This window comes from Equus asinus, chromosome 17 (assembly GCF_041296235.1).
Source record: "Equus asinus isolate D_3611 breed Donkey chromosome 17, EquAss-T2T_v2, whole genome shotgun sequence".
Taxonomy (NCBI): Eukaryota; Metazoa; Chordata; class Mammalia; order Perissodactyla; family Equidae; genus Equus; species Equus asinus.
The window spans coordinates 26,037,797-26,050,396 of record NC_091806.1 but is presented as its reverse complement, the minus strand read 5'-3'; positions in this window follow the sequence as shown (position 1 = coordinate 26,050,396).

The window sequence follows — 12,600 nt, the reverse complement described above, 5'->3', positions numbered from 1 at the left end:
ACATAATACAAGAATGTTCACATTATTGGTAATAGAAAAAGGGAAAACAGTTTCCTATCCACACAAAAGTAGATAAATGAATGATGATAGATTTGTACCAAAGAACAACGACAATGAACGTACTGAAACTGCATGCAACAACATGAATGGACTGCACAGCATGTTGTTGAATAAGACAGTGCATGCTATAGGCATCTACTTATGAATGGTTCAAAAAACTATGAAACTAATCTACCACGATAAAAATCAAGGAAGTAATTACTCATTGAGGGTAAGAAACTAGTGACTTAGGAGGCACCAAGCAGAAGGCTTCTGATAATGTTCTGTTTCTTGGTCTGGGTCCTGATTAAATGGGTATGTTTTTGAAAATTTATCTAGCTGTACACAGTCTATTCACCATTAGAGTGTAAGAAACTTCAGAATTTTATTATTATAATGTTTTATCTTTAGCAATTCCTTGTATACAGCAATATTCAGTATATTTTTGGTAAAATAAATGGTACAAATTTCATAGAATAGGTCAGTGAATAATTATCCCTTTTGTTAGTAAAACTTTCTGTATTTTTTATAAAGTAAAAATGTCTTGTTAAACCAATGAACACTTCTAATATTGTTTCCAGCAACAAGGAGATGTAATGAACCTGTTTTTCCTTGGTATCACTGTCATGCACTGAGCTAATTCATAATGGCCCATGACTCAGGGCCATACAACTGTTTTCTGAAGAATCAAGTTTATAAGCAGACAATTACCTACATTTTATTACAGTGGCACCAGGGAAGCCATTTAGATACAAATTTTTTTTCTCACTTACTTCTATCTGATGTCTTAAATTCCAACTAAGTCATTTTATTTCATAGTTTAAGAAAGCCATATTCAATTAAATATAAATCCCATTGAGAGGTTAGTTGGCCAATTTTTAATAATATTGTAGTTACTAAGGCTCAGGTTTTAGGGAAAAGATTGGAGGGAAGTTAGACTAAATACTCTGCAGGTGCAGTCAAGTTTAGGCAGTTAAATTTAGGTTCTGTCTAAACAGAGTGTAATCTGGAGAGACTTATAATCCTTGGAGGCAGAGAAGCACCTGATGAGAAAACGAGTTTGGAAAGGAATCAGAATAAAGTGATCAAGGTCGATTCCTACTTCTTCAAATAGGCTCCAAGAAGTGGATATGGTAGTAAAGACTTGGGTAACATAAATGCATCAGCATCTTCTGTTTAAGGGGTTGAAAATTATTGTAATTTCTTTATTTGAGCCTGACGTTAACAATACCTCCTAGAGAAGTAAATTTAGTCTATTTGTATCGGTATCATCCCACCAAAAATTAATAAAAATGAAAAAGCATTGAAATATATCGCTAAGGCATATTTTCTTCAAACCAAAAATGCATTATTTATTTTAATAATTTTAACCTATGATGTGGTCTATATTTGTAAGATCTATGAGAAAAATGCTATATTCAAGTCTAGTTCCCAGAGAGAATTAAGAAAAAAAAATCTGGAAAATTTGTGCTCATGCACTAGTTAATGCCTATCACTTCATACACTATATTTGTACACAAAATTTTTTCGTTGACTGGATTTATTTTAAAGTAATAAATTAACAACAATATGGCAGAAGGTACAGCAGGAAAACATAATTGTATGTTTCAATCAACCCTAGACTTTAATGAACACATAGAAATTTGTGCTTGTCTGTGTCCTGCAATGATTCACATATAAAATGTCACTCAAAACATGGTCAATGAAGAGAGTGTCCTTCAAGGTCCCCATGTTGCACAACTTCAGGGGCACCATATTACTTATTTTCAATGTGCTCCCTGGATTTTTGCAATACAGCAACCCATCAAACACCAAAGTTAATAATGATATGGTGTCAGCTAAGGAAAATAAAACATTATATTTCAACCTGGAAGCACTTTCTATTTTTCCCCTCTGCCTCCACCACTGGTAGAATCTTCCCTTGGTTTAGAAGTAGAGCTTGGATGACCTCTCAGTTCTCTTAGAACTCTAAGAATCTGTAGATCACTATTTTTGTAAATTTAGTATGAAAACACTGTAACATTTCATGAGAGTAGGCAAGGGGTATTTTTTCCTAAAAGGGATTCTTTTTCATTACACTGTAGTCAGGAACCTATTAAGAGAAGGAGCTTTGGAGTCACACAAACATGTTGCTTATGAAACTCCAGAAGTTACTGATTACTTCAGTATCATACTTTTGGTATCTGTGTAATGAGGTTGTTAATGACAGCTGAGGAAACACAAGACAATATTTGAAATATATGACAATAAATATGCAGATGAGTTAAATAATACATGAAAAACACAAGGCATTTGTTAGGATTTCCACAATGAACTACATTAAATTGGTGTCTTTGCTCTCACCAATCCAGTGCTGAATGAAAAGGTGCTTAAAAAGTACATTTATAGAAGTGAGGGTAGAGACCTTTTTATGATCAGAAAATGGGAATGCAGGATTTATCTCTCTGTCCCAATGAATGAGTTCAATGAAGTCAAGGAACAACATGGTTGACCAAGATTCAGGGAGGGTGCAGCATTTCGTTGGTAGCTGTAGCAGAGGTATTTGTGTAGACACAAAATTCACACTTCCAGTAATTTCCAAATTACTACCAAGGATAACACAAGTTATCTGTGGAAATAAACAGAACTTGGCTTTCTTTGGGAAAGCTACATCTCAACATGTTTTAAAAAATTCCTTGTACATATGAACTATATTAGTAAAATGATGCTCAAAGTTTGTTTATTTCTACTTTTTGTTGAACTCTCACCAGCCCTACAAAAGGGAAATATTTAACAACACACATGTACTGAATTATCACTCATGCAAACCCTTGTGCTAGGGATTGTAGGAATGTAGAAAGACACATAAATGAATAGATAAAAAACATATTAAATAAAGAGTTTACTAGGCATAGTGGATGCATCCAGTCATAAAATCATGGGGTGGTTGACGTGTCATTGGGGGAAAGGAATTAGACAATGACTAATGAAAAAAACAGTAAGGAAGATTACCATATTTCTAAATGGGAGGTGAAGAAGAATGTTTCAGAAATGGAAGAAACTGTATAAGCAATGAAAATGAGTTGAAAATCATTATGTAGAGGATCTATTTGAATGTCACTAAACATCAGGTTTCACCAGAGATACTAGCCATAAGCATAGCATTAAAATAAATTCTAGTAAATTTATGTCATTGGTCAATTTGGTGATGAGTGAAGAATTAAAAGTTCAGCCTTTGGTCAATTTGTTGAAACATTCACAGGGGAAAGTACAGAAACAGAAATCTATTTAATCACATTCAGATAACACAGAAGAGTGAAGGCAGAGGCTTTAGAGATTTACATCCTAGAAGTAGGTAGAAATAAAATGCAATATGCCTGTGGTTCATGACCAGAAATAAGGACACAAAGACTTTCTCATTTCACATAGTTTCTAAATGACTAAACTTAAAGAATATGAGGAGTAAAATTTAGTTATTTTGGAAAAACTTGCCTTCCCTTGTGTATTCAGAATTTAATAGAGACTACAGAAATGGTTATACACTTTGTTATGTTGTGTTGAGGTATATAAAATTAAAACCTCAGTGCTGTTCCATGATTCACCTAAAGAGTAGCAAAAATGAATAAGATTCACAATATTAATATCAAGTACTTGTGTGAATGTGGATCAACTACAGATCTCACACCTTGTCAGTGGAAGTCAGATTGATGATCAAATTTGGAAAACTGTAAGGCAGTATCTATTGTAGCTGGCCCTAAAATTCCATTTCTACTTTTGTATTCAATAGCAATGAGTGAAGATGTACAGCCAAGTTTGTATAAAAATGACCACAGTCACATTACTTGGAATATGACAAATAATCTGTACTATGTTCATTAGGATACTACACAGCAATGAGAATGAACTATTGCCACAAGCAACTGCATGGAGGAATCTCACATACATAATATTGAGCAAAAGGGTCCAGATATAAAAGGATGAAAACTGAATTATTCCGCTACCATGTAGTTTTTAAAAAACATACGAAACTATCTATCATATTGAACATTGATTTTTGTTAGGGCCCATGGACAGTCTTAGAAATGTTCCTTAAATTCCGTGTTTTGCTCTAGGTTCTGGGTGTAGGAATGTTTTCATTTCTGAAAATTCACTTGGTATTTTGTAATGATAAATAAATACATACACACACATAACTTAAAAGGATTTCAAAAACAAAGACTACTTACTGTCAGTTTGTACACAACTGCAGGATTTCATTAATTTTTAATCTCTGGTAGTTTATTAAACATAACATGTTTTGGGAATTCTTGTAAAATTAATAAATAATACAACTTTCATAGAATATTTCATAAATTATCTTTTATGTTACTAAAAATGTGCTGCTTGCTTATAGAATAAAGCAGCTGTTAGCAAACTACAGCCCGTGCTTTTTTTTTTTTTTTGAGGAAGATTAGCCCTGAGCTAACATCTGCTGCCAATCCTCCTCTTTTTGCTGAGGGACACTGGCCCTGAGCTAACATTCATGCCTATCTTCTTGTACTTTATATGTGGGACGCCTACTACAGCATGGCTTGCCAAGTGGTGCCATGTCCGCACCCAGGATCCAAACCAGCGAACCCCAGGCCGCCCATGCGGAACCTGCGCCCTCAACTCCTGCACCACCAGGTGGCCCAGCCCGTGCTTTTCTTTGTTGGGGAGGGAAAATTTCGCCCTACCTCTCTTGATTCTTTTGGCTGGTCTAATAATAAAATTGACACAGATTAACAGAAGAAAAAGAATTTAATTTAATTTTTTGTACAGACAAGAGCCCCAAGATATGAGACCCAAAGAAGTGACTGAAACAGGCAATTTTTACACCCTCTAGACAAAGAAAAAATAAATTTGTGAAGAATTGACAAGACAAAAACACTTAGGCTTGGGTGCTATTAGTGAAGAAACTAAACAGAGTTTGTTTACACAGTCTTCTTGGGCCTGAATTCCCTTCTCCGATGATAAGGATGCTGTCTATCTCCTGGTGCGGGGACAACCTTTCACAAGGGCAATTTTTTCCTGCTTTCAGGGAGACAAAGGAGGGTCAGAGTGGACTTCTTGCACCGGCTGTTTCTTAAGTAACATTAATTCAAAATAATCAGTATGATAAAATGGCATATTTTGGCATAGAATGTCTTGAACACCATCATCTTGTTTCCTGCAACAGTGAGACTGAATAAACCTAATTTTTCTTGGTGGCTTAATCAGAACTGAACATTTGATATAGGCCCATGCCTTAGGGGCAGACAAGAATTTTCCGAACAAATGAATTTATACATAGACAGTTGCCTGCATGGCATTATATTAAGGGATCAGTGATACCAGGAAAGCCACATGGATAGAGACATTTTTTCTCACTTAAGTGTCTCTCATGCCTTAAATTTTACCGTAAGTCTTTTGCCCCATGATTAAAAAGGCCATTCCCTATTAACACACAATTTCCTTTGGGAAGTAATTTAGATCATCCAATTTTCAGCAATATATTGCCACCCATTTAATGGGGATTTAATGTGGAGTGGGAGTTAGATTATATGGTCTGTAGGAGAAGCAATGTTTATGAGGATAAAGTTTGGATCATGACTAAACAGTGTAGCCTGAGGAATTTGACATCCAAGGAGATAGGGAATACCTTAGGGCAAATGAGTAAGGAAAAGAATCAGGGGAAGATCACGAAGGATGACTCCTTTTGTGCCTCCAAATATGCACAAGAAAAGCAGAGAGTGGTAGTAAAGCTCTTAGGTACCACAAATATATCATTTTATTCAGTTTACCTGGTGGAAAATTGTTAGCAATTACTTACGTGGTTTGAGATTTGCACCAATAAGATCTCCCACAGGAGACCATTTGTTATTTTAGCATTGGGATTATCACACAAATAGCAGACACATATTTTGAAAAAGGCATTAAAATTGGTCATCAAAACTACTTTTACAAAAATTAAAAATATATTAATTTCATTGAATATTGCCTGAAAAGTGTTCCTGCATAATAGAAAGCAGCAACAAACTCTACAAGAAAAGTAAGATAAACAAGTAAACAAAAAATGCAGATAAACTAAATTTCTTTTTATTGCATTTAGAGTGCAGAAGAAACATGAAACTACCTGAGGTATTGAAATGCATAAGCTGGAACATGCCTTGCACATCTTGCTTTTGATGTTGCTGTTTACACAAATTGTACATTTACAAATTTTCTGACAATTAAATTAACTGCATTGAGACTCAAGATGTACAGCTACTGTACATGATTATTGTATGTTTTCTTGGAACACTAATCAATTGTAGGCATTTAAAGAACACATAACAACCTATACATGTAAGTGGACAGCAGTGGCTCACATAGATGATAAAATATTAGTCAAAAAATGCACAATACAGAGATTATCGCCCAAAGCTTGAAGGTTGCACAACTTCAAACAACATCAATTTCTTTATTTTCTATTTACTTCCCAGAATTGTACGATGTAACTGCCATCCACATGACTTTCTCTTCACACCAATATTAATTATGTTGAAGTGCACAGCTGATAGAAATAAAACAGATTACCTCCCAGTGTGCTATTTGCTCCCTTTTTTTTCTCAATACTCTTCAGATCCTGCCTTGGTTTCCACGTGGAAATTGAATGATCTCTCAGTTGTTTCAGAAATCCAGGAGTCCATTGGTCACTAATTTTGTGAATTTCCAATGTCACTTTAACATAAACACACCATACCATTTTAAGAGTATTTAAGAGAGTTGTCTTTCAAGGTATATATTTTTTTATTGCACTGTATTTAGGACTCTATGGTGAGCAATTTCTATGAATTCAATGAAACAATGCCTATGAGACTCTAGAAGTTTACTTGTCACTACTTTGTTTCAGTTTGTATATCATGTAATGAGATTGTTAGAGACAATTCGGGACATTTGACAATATATAAATATATGATAATATATATTGATAATTAGATAATTTGGAACATCTATGTTTAAAAAGAGCCAAAATTGCCTTTATTTAAAGTAATATCTCTTTGCTCTTCAATTTCAGGTTTTTTATAATCTATTTTAAAGAAACACCTGGCTGTTATAAATTATGTATGTATAATTTTACTCACATCAGAGTATTCACAGATATGAAGAATTGTACATAAACCAAGTGGCAGTTAGCAGAGAGAGATTGAATACACAATGCAGAAACAAATGCATTGCTTCTATTCGTAATACTTATTTACTTATAAAACATATGTTTATTCTGATATCATTTTTGTTTAAAAATTAAAAATCCAATCATATAGAAAACAAAATATAATTATTCCTACGTAGTATGATTGTGGTCAGTTTTTTTGCTGGTTTTGCAAAAATCTTTACTTTGTGAATATCTTTAATGGGAAAGTGTTTGTGTATGTGTTTCTATGTTACTATGTGAACATGAATGGGTGAGTTCTTATTTTGTAATAATGATATTAAAATGAAATGCCTGCATAGGAATTTTGGAAATGGAAATAAGAAATTCTTATTAACTGGATAAGCATAATATTTGATAAGTAAGTATCATATTGGCAAGTAATGTAGAGAGAAGCAAAAGATATTTTAATAATGTCCAGGGGCCGGCCTGGTGGTGCAGTGGTTAAGTTTGATGTGCTCCACTTCTGCAGCCCAGGGTTTGCCAGTTCAGATTACGGGTGCAGACATACACTACTCATCAATCCATGCTGTGGGGGCGACCCATATTCAAAACAGAGGAAGATTGGCACAGATGTTAGCTCAGGTCTAGTTTTCCTCAAGCAAAAAGAGGAGGATTGGCAACAGATGTTAACTAAGGGCCAATCTTCTTCACCAAAATAATGTCCATGTCTCTTTCAAAATGACCCTACCTGTATGAAATATCAGATGATAAACCATATTATTACATCGATCACTTATTCCTGAGAAACTATTCAATACCAAGGGGCCAGACACAGAGATGGCTATATAATCCAGGTCAGTCAGGAGACAATGCTGAACCCTCCTGCAGACAGAAATGCCTGCAAGAAAGGAGTCAGTAGTTCTGAGTTAGGCACTAATATTTTTTGCTGTTTTTCTGATTTATATTTTATATCTCTTTAGTGCTTTTATCCTTTTTCCACTGAAAGTATGTTATAAACTAAAGAAGTAAGTACAATATTCTACACAATTTTATTTTGATTAATTTTATCAATTTATTTAAAATACATAAGTACATAGTAGGGAATACAGTCAAATGCAAGTGTGGATTATGGAGGTGGTTGCACGTTTTTTATTGTTTTAAATCTCTTCCCTGTACTTTTGTATATTTTAAAAAATATGTTCATTTTTAAAGGAAAGGATTTTTTTTTAATGATATATCTACAGGAACAGAAATTTAAATAAATTCAGACCAACAGTTTGGAGACCTGCACACTGATCACTAGAAAATTATACATATATTATTTTTCTGTCCTTTGTCTACTTTCAAATCCACTTTTCTTAAATTCTCACAGAACAGAGGGGATTATATATGACACTGCATGTAATATAATTGGTTTGGGTAAAATATAACCGTGAGACATAGAATACAAATGGCCTCCCAAATATCACCAACCTTTTTCAACCAAAGAAATGGAGACTTCAGAGACACTCAAGAGAAACTGGGATCAAAGAAAACAATAAGCGATATTAAAATTTGTAGAGATCAATGATGATGCACAGTTCTCTCTTGGACATCAAGGGACAGTGTACGAATGTGGAATTTTATCATGTGTCTAAAACATCTGCTCTTCTGGTAAACAGATCATGTCAATTCTACTCAATTAGGGCAGAGGAACTCACACTGTAAACAATACTGCCTTTCTTGCCTCTCTGTTATTTGTGCTACCAACATCCCTACAATTACATCCCAAATGTTCTTTATAATCTCCCCTGCTGCACAGCAGCTGTCAGAGGGACCTTGTTAGCACTGGCATACTCCTGTCTGCGCACCCTAGTGATCACTCTTGGAGATCCTTCCACCCTCTTCTCCAGCAACCACCACGCTCCCTGCTCCAGAGGGTTCTGGATCACATCTATCTCTATCCTTTGCTTATGGAGGCTGGATGGGACCTGACAGATTAATGGAAAAGAGGGTAATGTTACATCCAGGAACTTGTCATAGATCTGTCAGCTCCACAATTGTGAATGGTGACAAAGAAATGTATTCATTACCCGTACCAGTCACTTAACTATGCTTCTCTATTACAGAATATAACATTTCTGCAAAATTGAAAAAAAAAAGCCTGTCAGAATATTTGGATTCTCTGGACCAATTAACTGTAAGAAGTATTGTCTCAACTCTGAGACAGTCAATTTTTTAATGTATAAGATACAAGTAGCAAAAATCATCATAAATACTACATGGCTGGTGTGGAAATAGAATGATTTAATTTGAATGAAAATGTCTTGAAAAATCAGTACAGTACACTACAAATGTAGGCAATATTATTATCATTATAATTTTATTGATTTATATTAAATTGCGTGTTTTTCCAAGAGAGTCAGTTTACCTAAAGCTGTCCTAGTGGTGTTTGTCTGTTTTTCTAATTAGTAAAGATTAGAAAGGACCAGTAGTGTAAGTGTTAAGAAAATAAGATGATGTTACCCTCCATTTACATTTTCTTCTTTTACAACCAAGGATTTCCATACCTGAGTGATGGCTACTGAGAACTGCACTACGTCTACTGACTTCTTTGTGCTCTTTCTGCTGGTCTATGGCATAACTGTGATTGCCAGTCTAGGCATGATCCTGCTGATCAAGATAGACTCCAGACTCCACACACCCATGTATTATTTCCTGAGCAATCTATCATTCTATGATGTCTGCTATTCCTCCACTGTCACTCCCAAGATGCTGGCTGATATTTTATCTGAACAAAGAGGATTCTATATAATTTATGTGCCACTTAGATGTATTTTTTAGGGCTTTTGGTAGTTTTGGAATGTCTTATGTTGGCTGTCATGGCATATGACCATTATGTAGCCATTTGCAATCCACTTGTTTCTACAATTGCCATATCCAGGAGGGTCTGTACCCACCTAGTATCCGTTGTCTACATTGTCAGCTTGGTAGATTCAGCAATCCACACCTGTTTCACATTTCAATTGTCATTCTGCAATTCCAATATCATCAATCACTTTTTCTGTAAGATCCCACCCTTTCTAGCCCTTTCCACATCAGATACAACCATCAGTGAAATAGTGTTGTTCACTTTCAGTATCTATGTCGTGGATGCAGCATCATCACTGTTGTCTCCTACAACTACATCATATCTACCATCCTTAGAATGAACCCAGGTGTTGGAGAAGCAAAACCCTCTCTACATATGCCTCCTACTTAACCACTGTGCCTATATTTCATGACACACTTCTGTTCATTTTTTTCTGACCCAAATCAAGTTACTCCATGGACATAGACAAAATGGTCTCTGTTTTCTACCCAGTTGTCATCCCTATATTAAACCGACTGATCTACAGCTTAAGGAATAAGGATGAGAAAGCTGCCTTGAAAAAAGTAATTGACACTAAATTATGTTCCAGGTGATGCTACATTTTCACCCAAAAGTATTTATTTAAAGATTCTGAGAACTGAAGTTCAGGTACTTTGACATAGATGCCTGTGGTCTCACCAATACACTTTCTAGATATTTTCTATCATTTATCTTTTTGTCTAAATTAAGTGTAGGGGGTAATCATTACTGATCTGAATCTTCTCTTCAAACTAAGGAAGAGTAGTAACAGGTTAACTCGCAAAGAAGATAATTTTATACCTCCCTTATCTGTTCATGGTTGTACCCCAGTGAGATAGCATTGGCAGAGAAACCCCTCTGTCCATGTTAATTCAAAACTCCCGAGGCTCCTATTATTTTTTTAAAAAATGAATTTATAAACTTGCTCAGGTGGAAGGGAGTGTCAGTGGATTAAATTAGGTTTGTTTGTATCCTACCTATGTACTAGTATTACCCTATAAATGTTCCATCATAATATTTAGAATTAAATAAGTAGTAAATGAATAAATATGAATAAATTAAAAATTCCTGCGCTAAATCAAAATTCCATAAATGCAAGATCCTTTTTTGTCTTGTTCACTAATGTTTCTACTATGCTATTTATGGCTCCAGGATGCCATTCAAAATATTGAATAAATGAATGAGTGTCCCTTACAAAATTGACGCAAAAAACCCTTTGTGAATTTACCAAAAACAAATACCTTTATTTTACTTTGTTTTAGTCTAGCATGTTGATCTTACATGATGTCCATCTTTTCTTCTTGTCTTTTGGCCAGGTTGAATAAATATCAGTAACAGCGATCATTTAATGTAGAGAACTTCTCGGATCCTCTACTCCTCACCATTCCACCCCACTTATATCAGCAGACATCCCCAGGAACAGCCACTCTAGGTTTATATTGCATCTCATGGACTTCCCATGAGGTTGTGGATTTCCTTCTTGCTCTCACCACAGAGAACAGATATGGTGCAATTCACAACTGTACAGAAACTTCATGAATGGAAGTTAGAGGTAACGTATCTGGACTTTCTTTCTCAAAGGGCACTGGAGAAGAGGACTCCATCTCCCTTGGAGTGTTCATAGCATTATACTGGTTAAAATTTAAAAAGCAACTGTAATTCCCAATTGATACAATTTAAGTTGAAAGGAAGAGTTATTAACTTAAATTTGCATGTAATAAAAAACCACAAAGAACAAATTTACTTTAGTACTCTATCTGTAATGATTTATATTGTGTCTCTGTGTACCTGTGAAATTAACTGTAACCATGTTCAAAACATGATTTTAATAGTGGCCATGGCTGAGTAGCTGGATGTTACATTATCTTAATAATGTTCCAATAACTTAATTGCTTATGTTTTTCTCACTGTAATCAATTAATAATTAACGCATCTATGAAAAACATAACTTTTGTTTCAGATTGTCAAAATTAAACATTTTATTTTAGGTTATTGTCAAGAAAGGAACATGGAGACACTCTTTTTGGTTCCTGGAAGGAAAGAGTAATGGGTTGTACAGGTTTTTCATTTAGATCATCTTCTGTAATTTTATATATCCTTCTAGTGTATAAAATGGACTGTGTTATGTGCATCAAATATCTTGAGAATGAAACAACACAGTAATAACCTGCAGTTTTTAGTAATTTACTTGTATTCAATTACTAATTGAACAGAATTTTAGGACAAAAACATTACTCTTAGATATCTTCTTTTATAATCTCAAATGATTTATTTGTTGTTCATGGAATATTCCATATATTAGGACCTCTATATCATTGTCCAAATCCTGCCCAACTTAATCTAATTTATTAAGACATATTGAATATATTCATATGTATAAAATTAAACCTATTCATGTGATGTAACATTGGATCACTGGCCATATTTCCCATATATGTTTAAGGAAAAAGGATATCTCATTGTTTTTTCTTCACCTTTTCCTTTATTTATTTTTATTTTTATTTTTTGAGGAAGATTAGCCCTGAGCTAACATCTGCTGTCAGCCCTTCTCTTTTTGCTGAGGAAGACTGGCCCTGAG